General features: G+C 36.5%; 1 long non-coding RNA gene across 1 annotated transcript; it reads left to right on the top strand.

The window, feature by feature from the left end:
- The first annotated feature begins 722 nt into the window (after positions 1-722).
- LOC116993109 lies at positions 723-13,604 on the top strand. Its single transcript, XR_004417186.1, has 4 exons — positions 723-1,004; positions 3,341-3,551; positions 4,278-4,561; positions 13,479-13,604. It is a non-coding gene; the product is annotated as an uncharacterized LOC116993109 (long non-coding RNA).
- Positions 13,605-14,422: the final 818 nt, after the last annotated feature.

The raw sequence follows: 14,422 nt of genomic DNA, 5'->3' as shown, positions 1-14,422 counted from the left end.
TCCTTATGTTATGGGGGGTGGGGGGTTGTTTTGGTTTGATTTGGTTCAGTTTTGTTTTGTTTTGTTTTATTTTTCCCCGAATTCCCCTTTCAATGCAGGTGTCAAAGTATCTTTTATCCACTTTGTTTTGGGAAAGTTCTCAAGTGTAGCACTGATTGTAGATTCTTTCCCTACTCTCATAGATGCTAATCTTAGCTCCCTGTACACTTGATTTTTAAATTTTTTTCTTGACAAATAACTTATTATTTGCAAACTTCCCACTTCAAATTTCTAGTTCCTGTTAATGTCTACTCTGGCTCTAGTCTTTGACTGGTAACTGCAATCCCTAATTTAGATGGTGTAGTGGGAAAAATATTTGCAATAAATCTGACATTGAGTATTTTAGGAGTGATTTGACTGCTATTTTCTTGAAACTCTTAAAAAATCAATGTCCTGTCTTCATGTGGCAGTATGAGAATTCAGTTTATATTTCAGAAGAAAAAAACATCAGCCTTAGCTATAAAGCTTATGAAGAAAATCTCAAAAATTAAATTAACTCTATCTTCTGCAAAGTATTCCTTTAAATCTCAAAACTATAGTTCAATCTTACTTTATTCTTAATTTTTTATTCTCTTGGTCTAACAAGTATTACCTTGCCAAGGGTTCATGAATATTCTAAGTTTATGGGAAAACATTATGTATCTTTGTTTTCTTTTCAAATTGACTTCTTTTACATTATCTTATTACTCCCCTTATGAATGACCAGGTACCAGACAAGCCAAGGAAGTTTCCTTACACAGATGAAGCATAACTGAGAAAGTGGCAACATCCTTTTACCAGGCTCATGTTCTCTGCTCAGTCCGTATGGCAATTTTGGCCCATGGTGAAACCACAGCAGGAGAAGCATGAACAGCAAATGTCACCCATGCAGGAGACACGTGGGGCAACCTAATCCAAAAATGGATTAGCCTCAGTGGCTGTACTCTACAGTGCTGAGTAAATACACCACCCTCTCCTCTGGCCAGGTGAGGCTTCTCTATTTCACTACAAACTATGGACTGTAGATTCATGTGAGCAAGGTAGAAAAAGGTGTAAATTGAATTCTTCAATAGCTATGATAAAAGTAGTTTTGGTACTTGGAATGGAATATCAGGAGATCAGTCTCTATCTGGCATTGACCTGTTCTATGAGTGCTGAGCTTTTCTGAAAGCTTTTTCTTTAGATGCTTCTTTCTTTACCCTTAATGAAGATGAATGATCTCTAATGTAAAAACCTCCTATAAGGCAGCATCAAGGACTGAATAGGTCAAACATTCACTTTTAAGTGATTATGCATTGAACATTTGCTTATTGCAAGGTATGTCAAGAGCACTAAAATCTTTGTATGCTTCCTATTGTGCTAGACTAGTGACTTTAGATGTAAAAAAAATGGACTTCAAATAAGTGTGTACAAGTTATATCTATTTTAAACGAGAAAATGCACAAGTGATGAAAATAGGGGCAGATAACTATTCAGGCTGCATTATATATGGGATTGCATTATATATTGACAAATGGATAAAAGACAAGTGACTGTCCTGGGGGTTCTTAATGAGATATGGACTCCTTTACTTTTAGGTCACCCTTGTGAATCCCAGCAAGGTCAGGAGCTAACAAAATGTGGCCTGAATTGGCAATGGCAGTCCAGTTCCTTACTGCCAGATGTTCCCATAATAAAAGTAACTACAGTGATAGGCAGCATACTACAGCCTTATCAGAGAATCCAAATTAGCTTCCTCACCAGCTACTGAGAGGCCATGGAAAAGTAGCTCCTTCAAAAGCTGGTCTGAAACGTGAGGAAGTTCCAGAATAACTTCTTGTGCTGTATCCCTTCTGCAGATGCACAAAAGACTCACCTTTCTATAGCTATCAAATCAAAACTAATTTAATTTCCATCACAGATTTAAAACAACAAGAACATGCACCAGTTTGTGCTAACACTGACCATGAGAGAGAATAAGCAACTAATACATCACTTCTTTCAGCTGGGATTTGTTGTTCATCATATTTCAGTATGTAATAGCAAACCAACATCTCACTATTCAGAGTTTATTTTCTGTTGATATTCCCTGAATATCAGAGGTTCCTTCCGGTGGACTAATCAGCCCTCTCTATTAGATGCAACTGTATATTCATGATCCTAGTGGGACAGATAGGTTCTCTATAGTTTGATGATAAAAACATGTGCTAATGGGTCTCCTTGCTCTTGATTTCTTACACGAAGAAAGAGGAAGAGTGGGCATTATTTACCCACAGGTGAAGTAAAAAACTATAAAGGTAAAAGGCCTTTCCATGCAATACACTGCTCAAATGTAATAATCCCTGAGATGCTTATTTTAGTAAATGAATCAGTCACACTGAATCAAGGAAGGGAGCCGTCTATTACCGTGCTATAAATGTTAAATACCCTATTTAGAGCCTTTATCTCTGGAAGAAACAAAGCTATTTTTGCTGATATTTGAATGACAGCAATAATGGTACCTCACTAAGTTGTGAGTAGATGCTACAATTGCAGTTTGCCCAATTCATTTTCAGTGGTCATCAGGGAAATTCTTCTAAAACAACCAAAAAAACATAGATATGTTTGCATCATATTAATAAGAAGAGAAAGCAAGGTAGCTGCCAACTGGCAGCAGAGTATGTTTTGGTGGTTTGATAAGGATACTAAAGAGTTTATGATGTGACAGATGTTTCACTACACTATTGTGAAATGAATAGATTATGAGAAGTAATTAGATGTACATTGGAATCAATGCTGTTATCATCGAGGCCTTCGGGCGATGCAATAGATGAGAGTCATGGCAGCAGGTGGTCCAATGGCTCGGAGACAGGAAGACACACCGCAGGAGACTGAGTGACAGGTTTCACAGATCCAGGGGGTGAGAGATCTGAGCTATTGCCTGCATTTGTAATCTTTACTCATGTATAAATAATAACAACTACACTATTGACTTCATATGCTATGTCATACCCTCTGCTACCCCCTACACACACACATACACACACATATACAAACACACATACATATGCACACATATTCTGCAACTTTTCCCCTCAGTTAAAGCTATTCTTTTATTTTCACATGAAAAAAAAGACATTCACCCCTTTGATTCTGATGCCAACTCAATGTTCTTTGATGAAAACACTTAAACAAAAAACCTGGCAACAGCTTTGAATACAGTGCAGTGTATTGCTTGCCTGGTGCAGAAATGTGTATGCACTTTCCAAGGGAGACTTAGCATAAAGTGAGTTTCAAAAGACACAGTTCTCATTATGCTACTCTTTTCCAAGCTTTTCCCGGTTTCTTTTTTTTTGTCCAGCAGGTCCCAAACAAGGAATCATCAGTACCTTCTGTGCGTTGCCTTCACAAAGGAACTAGCAAGCTGAGTCATCAGGATAGATAACATACAAAATCTGCTAACTCTGGGAAAATTTGGGTTCCAGAATATCAGCTGTTACATGACCCCCAAGCTTCAACCTGGAACTTCTGGGCTCTCCTGCACCAAGTGGAGTGGATAACAATGGAGACCTAAGGTAAGCGACAGTAGCAGTCAGCCTCTGATTCCATGAATTGTGCACAGTAATAGGAGGTGGGTCTGGAAAGCCCTTTGGTGCTGCTGCTTGTTAGCCCCTGCCTGCAGGTTTTTGCTGTGAAATCTTTTATTTTATTGTTAAGGAGAGTGACACTATGATAAAAGGGAATATTGAGACATTAAAGTGTGTATTTCAGTATTTTGAGTGTAAACATAAATACCAAGATTTTTCTTTGAGGTGTACATATGAATATCAATGCATATATATAATCATATGTATGATGTGCATTTGGATAAATTATTTGTTCTGTATTAATTCCTACCATGAATGGAGATTCGTGTAATTTAAGGTGGTTAAAGGGAAGAAATCCAATGTTATGGAGAAAAATAATACTTAACCACTGGCATAAAAAGATGAATTATGATGGGTCTTCCTAAAGAAGAATGTGGGGCAAACCTGGCATGGAAACCGTCATGTTGGTCTGGTATTGCAATTTAAGGAAACTTGACCTACCTTACAAAAACCCTTAAGAGCACCTCATTAAGTGTCTTTACAGTGATAGTTATATTTAGACAGATTGGTCTGGGGAAAAACATAGAGGTTGGGACACTGTACAAATACAGGGTAATACCCTGAGATCAGAAACATATGTTTTCCCTGTGTGAAAGAGTATACAAACAATTATCCACTTATCAAAAAATATCTCCTATTGCTCTTGTGTCCCAGAACCATATACAACTGTGCCATTCTACCATCAGAGAACTGAAGAACCTTTCAAGCCTGTTGAGCCAACTTTCAGCAAAGTGGCATCTTCATGGAGTCAACAATGTCGAGGAACAAAGTGGAAATCAGACAGAACTTGACCAGAGTGATGGGACTGCAAAACGAAATTTGCCTTCGGAAAACCTTGGTCATTGCGTGTGCATTACCTGCTAGACTAAGTTACTAATTTAAATGGTGAGGCCTCAAGAGGCCCATGCAATTGGGGTAGCCAATCTATATCAAAAGAGGTGAGGAAACCTATTGCTTGCTTGATTGAATCTGACTGAGGTTCAATTTTCTGTACTGATAACCTCCTTTTAATTCTTTTGTTCCTCTTCTTTCCAAATTATCTATACCCTCGGGTACTCTGAAAAAAATGAGATCTTACCCGGTAATATTCATGCTTTTGCTGGCCTGTCTTCAAACCCGTGAGGGTGTTAGCAGCACCACTAATACCAGTGGTGTACTCAACTGCCCATGTCAGGACTGAACAAGTCCTACTAATTTCAGAATATCAAATTCCTTTCGGGTCTTTGCTCAGGAAGAGCTTGGTAACCGTGACCAAGCTTGCACTTGGGGAAATAAATTGCAATTATTAAACACATTAAAAATAAGTGCATATCTTCTTCAAGTTGTACAGCAACATACACTGCAAAACAGACTATCCAGAAAAGAAATGCTTTATTCTTCTAAATATGAATTCTAAGATCCTTAGTTTAGTACTCCTTAGTTTAGTACTCTGAGATAGGCAGACAGGCATATGTTCCCATTTTCTTGACTTTCAAGTGTCTTGAGTATTACCAGAAACTACATTCAGTTTCTACCATCAAGGCCACCTGGAGGTAAGTCCTCCTAATCAGATTTCATGGGTCAATGCAATGCCCTGAGAGGAAGAAATTCTGAGTGCAGCTCTCTCACTCTTCAAGCAGGAACCAAATCACTGTGGGGCATTGTCTTAACAGTATTGACATTTCCGACTTTTAAAAAGGAACTGGCTCATAGTCACCCCTGGATGTCTCTGGTGTCAATATAGAACCCAGGGGAGCTGTGAGGTCTAACAGCCTTTCCCAGACTGTTCCCCTGCCTTCATGCTGTATAGCAGGATTAACTCTATCCCAGCCAAAACCAGTGCAGGCAGTAAGATCACAAAGGAAAAGAGTCTCTCTTCACACACCAATGTCAGCCATTCAGGGATATCCTTCATATCAACCTTCTCACCATTTTCTCCTAGTCTCCCTTGTCCATTTGCCTGGTCTCCCTTAACTTGCCTTTACTTATGTCTTTTTTCTCTTTGGTTCTAGATCTTGGAGCCCACCACCAGATCATATCACACATTCTCATCACATCCATGCACATCTACCCCAAAAGTGAAAATAACAACAAACAGAAAGGAGAGGTTCTGGAAGAAAAATGGCACTGGAAATAGCAGAGAATGTCTCAGTAGCTTCAGTAGCAAAAACCCTTATGTTTATACTCTGCCTCTAATTAAATATTGAGATCTCTGTTGAAATTTGTATCCTTTATAAATGCTAGCAAGTGATTACATCTATAGGAACCTATAGGGATAATCATGCAGGTGCTTTTTTTGGCAGAATGAAGAGAGTCATACTTTCATCAACAGTGCTACCTTAATTTGCAAATTATTTGGGATAGAACCTATGTATCCCTATATTTATCTAAAAAGGCCCTTAAAAACATTGGAAAATATGGGATCATAAACAATAAAAATCTTCTGAGATGAGGTCTTTTAGTTAAGGTTCAAAGGCTTTTCCACTATGAAAATGTTGAATCATCTATGATTTGCTGAACTTCCTGACAAAGCCTCTGCCTGGGGGATAAAAAGTCAGGTGAGGAAGAGTTTGAGGTTAATTACATAAGCCTTTTTAAAGTTGCTGTGTGATAATAATTAATATGTACTTAGCTCTTCAGTAGGTTTTGCTGCAGTCCTGGCTTTCTACCATATGTGAGGCTCTTTTTGTCCTGTCACAAATCCTTTGTTTTCCAGAGGGTTGTCCTATATAATTACTTCTTTTCAAGGAGGACTATTTTATAGGCTCCTTTTACCACAATGTCGACATTTCTAATTTGAAGAAGTCATGTCTTGTAAATGCCAAGCAAAATATTATGAATATCACATGTATCTAAGGCTAAATTTTAAACCTTTCTTTAAAAATCTCTTCTCTTCCATAGCAAGTTTTGTCTCTACACATGAAAACGTGCACAGAGCCATATTCAAACACATATTTGTGCATATGATATGTATGGCCAAAGACAAACAAATGACATTAATTTGTCCAATCTTTTACCTGTCATCAGTTTAATGACTAAGTCTATTTTCATGGTAGCACTGAAAGAATAGGCCTTAGTATCTGAAACCCACTGAGGGAGACTGACACTGGCAATGCAGGCAGAGTAACACCGTGATGTCAGTGCAGAGCATATCAAACACAGGGTCACTGTTATCGCTGCTATCTCCTTGGACAAATTTTCTTGTGCAGTTTCACTTTCCCTTTCAGATAGAGAGAAGTCATGGAGGAATGTATTTCTATAAAACCCATAACACTCAAAAATGAGACAGGGTTGTAAGAAGAATATTTATTTGATATAGAAGGTGCAGTAAATGTTGAGTGAGGATGTTCAGAGTGTCTTACACATATAGAAGGTGATTATTTGCATATCACTATGATTCATCACATCTTTTTCTGGGATAATTAATATTTTCTGATCTAAATTACTCACAGATAGAAAAGACACAAGACATTTAAACTTCAGTATTTTATTCTGCTCTGGAGCTTAGGCTGCCTAAATATGTATGCTGGACAATTCAAGTACCACAGCCTGGAAATGCCTTCTATACTCAGACTACAGCAAATCTGTTTTTGTTTTGTTGGAATAAGTCATATGCCCCAATCTTCTGTAAACCCAAAAGTAAATTAAAAATAAAAAAAAAAAAAAAAAAGAGAGAAAAGGAAGAAGTTAATTCTTCTTCATATTTAGTTTTAACATGTTTGTCTTAGAGTCTGATTACTAAGAAGCATCAGAAAGACAGTGAGTATGCTCAAAGATTCCTTGTAGACTAATACAACTTAACTTTTATACTTAATGAATGCATATCCAAAGACATGTTGAGTTACCAGGGCAACATTGGTAACTGATTAGGAGCTTGTCCAAAGGAAATAATAGACAGAAAGATATTTTAAGGGATTTATGAATTCAATAAGTATGAAACCCCAAAAACATTGGCAGAAATTCCTCATTTTCCTGAAAGAGCAAGAACATGGCTGAATCTCTAGACTTAACTGTAGTGGTAGTTTTTTCTGCTTTCTGCCTTTGATGACCTATACATGAAAAGCTACTTATTCTTGTCGGGTGCTAAATGTAATGACAATGAATAAGCTGTCCTCCAATTGCAGGACTGGTTTTTTTTGTGATTTCAGGGCAAACCTATGTCAGTGTTCAGTTGCAAGTAAAAGTTTACTCTGCAAACTTATTAATGAAAAATTGAATATAGCTAGCTTATGCAACTAAAATATTTTAGAATTTTGAAGGAATATGAACTGTATTTTACTTAAATTAATGAACCACAGAATAATATTCATGAAAGATGAACTACAACTGGATATGTCTGCAGCTAATAAAATGGTACTGTACCTAATATAAATAGTCAATGACAGAACTTGTCTTACTCTCTGCTAATATCTGAGGTCAAATAGAAAGAAATTGCTTTTCTGATTCTGAATTTATTGAAAAAAATATCAAAATATCAAAATACCTACCTATGGAACTATATAACATATTAATCTAGTCATTCTAAGAGTGGAGAAGCTCATCTGAAGTCAGTGGAGTCAAACTCATGTAAATGAAAAGGAGATAAACTAATGCACAAAGAGTTAAAGTTAGTGGTAAATACCAGTGTATACCCTTGTCATGTGAACATTTAGAGACATTCACTCCATAATAAGAAATAACATTTCATAATGCTTTTAATTCTCTCCTGGCATTCCATTCATGAGTGCACAAAAATAAAGCTAGGCACTTTGTCAGGATCATTTAGGTAAACATAGTAATTTCATACTTGCTTTTAATATTGGAACCACTAATAGATGCTATGTTCAAAAAGCATAAACAAACCACAAGACCTGCTAATCAAGGTAAGAGCCGTATGTACAAAACAAATTAAGTCTTCCTCACCTTTGCTTTGAGAAAACAAAAAAGAAAGGGATTTCAGCAGGATTGTCTTTAATCCAATTTACTTTGGATTTAATCTCCAAAACAAGGCTGGTCTGCTAATTCCCAATTATAATGGCACATGTAATCAGAGTCCTCATTAACAAAGACTGACTATATTGTCTATTAGGAATGGAAATCTGAAATGCAAATTCAGCAAATCAAAACGTTAAATGAGCTCTACCCAAGATGCTTAGAGCTCCTGCCAGGGCAGCGCATGCTGGCCGACACCTGCCCTGAATTCTCCCTCCAGCTGAATGTTTCATTCTGTTCCAGTCTTTGCCTCCTAATTGACCTGCTTATGATCTCTGCTACAATTAACATATGCTTATTAGTAATGGCTGGTTAAAGATTTCAAACTGCCGCAGTTTACAAAGTCTAATAGAGATGGCACACCACAGGAAAGATGAGACCACTGTTTTCCTCATCAGCAGTGTCATAGTGGTTTGGTTTCATGTGATTCAAATGAGATAATTTTTCACATCATCTGATGTCTGCAAACCCATTCTAATTGAAACTGGAAATCTGCACACAAAGTGGTTTAAGGCTCCTGGTGCACTAAATGAAAATCAGTTAGGGAATAGGATTTTTTCCCCCTGTAACCACATGCTTAACAGCAATGGGAAAAGGTTTTTGGTTTTTTTGAGAAAGAAGGGGGCAAGGAAACAAAGAGGGAGAGGGGGTAAAAAGCTGTTTTGATAACAAAGAAGAAAATACCCTACCCACAGCATGTTTAGTCAAATTCCTTAGTCCATTCCATAGGTGTAAATAAAGGTTTATAGACAATGAATCATCAGTTTATAGATAATGAACTGAAGGATTTTTATTAATATGTTGCAGAAGAAAATAATAATTCTGTCATTACCAGAGCATTGATTGCTATTATTTTTGTTCATGCTCCTTATCCAGGAAAACATTCTTAATTAAAACAAACAAGCAAACCAAACCAACCAAACAACTAAACACAAAAAAAAAGTCACTTAAATATGCAAAAGTGTGTTCGTATAGGATGACTGCTATAATAATTTTACTGCTATTAGAGTAATGTCATTTTATGTACACTTTCTTATACAGAAAAGAACATATTACTGCAGATTTGGCATGTCAGTGTACTTTCATTAAATTTTCCTCTCTCTTCAGTGTTTTTCCATATTACTATCTCCAGTCTGCAGGAGTCACTGGGCAACAAATATATCTCTTCCACCTGGTTTCATTCCAGCTTCATTAGCAATACACTAATACAGCAATTATGTCTAATTCTCTCTCCTAACTGTATTATTATTATTTATCTAACGTTTCTTGCTGACTATATTTATTCCTATTAATTTTGTTCCTTGATTGTGCTTGATCATAATGCATTCCTAAGGAGTCGATTGGGCATTTCACAATCCTTCCTTTTGTATTCTTATCTTTGATTATATAAGCTACTTATCCCTTTGAAGTCTCATACTACCAAGATCCCAGAGGGCTGGAAAGAGGGCAAGAAAATATTTGGGTCTTGTGTTTTGCTCCTATAACTGCAGCTATTTCCACTTCTTATGGACAAATGCAGGTAATATTTTTTTGTGGAGATTTCAATGCTAGTACCAAAAAAATTCAATGGTGATTTCATCTTATTTTCCTGAAAGACATTTCCTAAAACTAATGTTTCATGCTTCATTAAAAAAACATGTATTCAACAACATTTTCTTGAACCCAGGATACAGAATTGTGTAGTTGGCATAATCCACACATGGTTTGAAAAGGCATAACAGACACTCGCTGCTGTGGAAAAAACTACAGTTTAAGTCAGGCAAATACAATAGGCAAAACGATTAGGTTCCAGCAAAGGTGAGCAGAATACCAGAGAGCAAATTCATACTCAGCTGCACAGTTGACTTGTGGGCTTTAAGAAAGGATCTAAAGGAACTGGAGGATATAGTTCAGGAAAAAAATATTATTGCAATAGGAAAATGCATACATTAGAAGGAAAAAGAAAGAAGCAAAGATATCTCCTTAAGGTTGGCACTAAAATTCTTACACTTTATCTTTCATGGATTTTTTTTGAGAGTGATGACCCCGTTGACTTTCATCTTCATTTTGAAGCTAGTGAAAAACAGCCTCAGATGTTTTTGTGTAATTGAAGTGAATGAGATTGTAGTAAAAGAAAAAAATATGTACTCCTTGGAAAGGAAATGGTCCCATGCCTCTTAGCTCCACAGCCATTATAATCAGCCTTGTGCTCTTTTAAAAAGTTAAGACTAAAACTTCTAGGACTAAATACAAAGTTAGCATATTCAACTGCGGAGCTGCAAAAACTTTTGCTACCCTTGCTGTGTTTGGCTATTAACTTTATAGGATGTAGACTTGATCCTGTTTATATTAGAACTACCTTTTCCCTTTCCTTTCCATTTTCCCTGCAGCTAGGAGCATAATTAACACAAGAGTGGGATTTAATTTACTGAAAATTAGCTAAGTAAAAGTCAGGGCTCTCACTTCAAGTGCTCTCCAAGGCTCACTTTCTAATCAGCAGAGGGAGAGGCATAACCAGAGTGCAATTCAACCCATCCCAGGATGAGTATTGAAGGCAGGGAGATGAGTCGGTGTTTTCCATCTCTACTGATTGTAAAGGAAGGCTCAGTTGCAATTTTAAACTGTTCACTTAATTTTAAGTAACTCCTGAAAGAATGGGTTATGATATCCCTCAGGAACATAACTTCATAGTGTGTGAAAAGGGATGTAAGAGGAATAAGAATATAGTATTTTGAGCACAGTATTTGGTAGTTTTCCACTGCTTTTTCTGCTGCCATTCAGCCTGGTACCACATTTCCAAAGGGATTTGTTTAAACGGTTTCCTACATTTTCCACTACCTGAAGTGAGCGCTGTTCTATTTTACAGCTATGACTGGCTATGACAAAAAAGGCTATGACACGTGCTTAAAATTAGCAAAATCCTTTGATTTGATTTAACAACACCTTCAGCAGAACATGGCTGTTGGCCACACTACTCATTTTTCAGGACGAGAAACTGGAAGTAGCAATTTTACAAACTTACAGATCAGGATTCTGAACTGAGTCCTTGCCTGTGGTATTTGGGCATTAAAAAACAAACTAAGGGGGAAAAGTGAGTGCTCAGGCTTTTCAGTACTTAGGATCAAATCAAGTATGGGTAAGATCTTATGATTGTTTGTAAGTTCACAGCTAAAAGAACTTCTAATGCCTATCTGTTCATTGCATTTGACACTGAGATTTGTTAAAAGTACTTAGAGTCCTCTGTGACTAGGGATACTTGCTTGAATAAAAATATTGCTAAAACCCCAGGAAACCTGTGAACACCATAAACCAATATAGACTTTTATTTGCATTTAATTTTCATCCAGGCATAGGCTTTGAAGGATAATTATTTAAGTTTAGTTTAAGTGTAATAAAATTAAATGCAGATTATCAACAGAGTATGAATCAAAATGGAAGGTTTCCCATTTTCACTGTCAAAACCATTGAAATATGAAAACAATATCATACAGATGTTGGTATATTTCCACTGATAGAAGAAAATATTCGTATAGTTGAACTCTGGCCCTGGTACATAATTTCTGCAACTGAATAGAGATTTAGGCATTTGACTGAAAGCAGAGTTCAGTTCCTTTTCCACCCCAAGTACCACAAATTATTGTGCCAGCAAGTAATTTCTTGTTTTGTTGGTTTTTTTGCTTTTTTTTTCGCAATCTGCCAAATAAAAATTTAAATTATAAATGTCAACACTAAAATATAAGTTTTCACTCCCATTATATTTGGTGTTTCATGGTAACACATAAGGTTCTTCCTACAAATTACACCAAACATTTTTAAAATTCTCTTCATACTGACAAATGCTCTTTTATTAAATCATTCAGCTAGACCTGTGTAAATCTGGCTTATCATTCAAGCTTTGCTACAGACCTTCACATCAATCAAGGATAACTCATTTGATAGGGTCTAACCTGAAGAAATGTAAAGGAACAAAAATCCTGGGTAAAGTTGATATGAATGGAAAATAGCCACTACCTCAGAAATGTAGGTGCTTAATCACTGTGAACTCCACTTGACCACTTTTATTTTTTCTTTTTTTTTTTTAAGAAGTAGAGAATACTTTCCAGTTTTGCAGTTTTTAGGAAAATGTGTTTCTTCTTATTCATGAAGTACTTGAATAGTGTGGTAATGGAAGCCCAATGGACACAAATGTGTTGCTGTTCTGCAGCTGCTGATGAAGTCAGCTCTCACACATGGAGTTATCTGTCTCTGAAGGTGGAACAGTGGTAGCAGCTATCAGGGACAGCTGAATCTGTATGGGCACGCCGGGATTTTCTCTTGCTGTTCGTAGGACAAATAGTGACAACTTCTACTCTCATGTTCCTTCTTTCCTGATTGTGTGGGAGGTTATATGCCTGACTAAATTGCTATATTCCAAAGAAATTAATGTAATATATTTGTGGTAAAATTACTCCAGACTGTAAGTAAAAGTTAACATTCATTTCAATCCCTGAAAAGCATAGGCTTTTAACTCCAGATGGAGCTTAACTTTCAGTGGAGTCATGTTCTAATGAGTAAATCTGAATGTACGTTTTAAAATTAAGCTCCTCTTTGGTAGGAAGCATATTTGTTTTGTTATATACCTTAACGCTGCAAAGAGCAAACTTTCTGAATAATAATGGTTAAAATTTATTTTTGGCATGTAGACTTCCACCAAATAGACTATCAGTTTAACTTGGACCCTACAATATGTCAGGTCAGTGTTGTGTTGTACATGTGCATGAGGTTTAGACACTGAAAGCAATTATTATGTTGTACATTGGATTCTGAATTTTTGTATGTTCATTGATATATTTATATCTACTTTGAATGCCTAAAACATTAAAAGAATTCAAAATATTCAAAGAGGGAAATTTCATACTTTTTATTTTTTTATTTTCATTTTTGCAGATGGTGTGTTACAGAATGGGGAAGAAAACAGTAGCAAGTGGATGAAAGTACCATCTTCTGTTTTTCCCATCATGTAACCTAAAACTGTTCCAATGAAAAATTTTTTACTATTATGTTCTAAAGGAAAAAGAAGGAACTCACTCCTGGGATTTGACTTTGTAAGCCAAAGCTTGAAATAGAATTTCAAAAATAGAAAATCTTGTATATATTGTAGAATAAATGGTGCTGCTTTAATAAGAACACTTGGAATGCAAATGAATCCTGGAACCAGTGTGTGAAAACATGCCCAAAATGAAAGAGAAAAGAAGAAAGCAGATGATTTAGAAGATGATTTATTTACTACCCCTCAGTTCCTAATTATAATTATTTTTTCACTGTGACGTCTTTTCCAGCCTTTTTATTTCACACAATCATCACAAAAGTGATCAAAGGGCTGTTAAATGAATATGTGATATCATCTGTATTTTCAAGATTAGGGATGTTAATCATGGAGTCTTGGTAAATTCCATTTTGCCCTACCAACTGTTCTTAGCTTCAAAGAATTAAGTGCTTTTATTAACACAATCAAAAATTATCATCTCCCAGTCTCTCAGAGGGCTTGCTGCTACAAAACCTACCAAGGCATTGGAATCTGATCTTAGCACTTTCAGGACTGAAAAGTTTCCATTGCAGCACATCTTACTATGCTAGGGGTAGCCAGGGACAGAGCTCTCTTATTGCAGGCACAGTGCACACTTGTCAGAGGAGCAGCCTGTGCCTTAGTGCAGTGACAGCCTGTGTGCCATGTTCAGAGAGGAATTCATATTTCCACAACATGAGCATCAAAAGTGCTTATGAAGTATCCTCCAGAGGTGTTTGTTTCCTTTTGCGGATTGTAGAAAAAACCTGGTGATCTTACACAGGTGGTCCTATACATAAAGATATGTAGTACAGGGCAGATAAAT

Source organism: Catharus ustulatus, chromosome 2, assembly GCF_009819885.2.
Source record: "Catharus ustulatus isolate bCatUst1 chromosome 2, bCatUst1.pri.v2, whole genome shotgun sequence".
NCBI lineage: Eukaryota > Metazoa > Chordata > Aves > Passeriformes > Turdidae > Catharus > Catharus ustulatus.
Note: the sequence above shows the minus strand (reverse complement) of the source record. Positions and strands in the feature narration are given on the sequence as shown.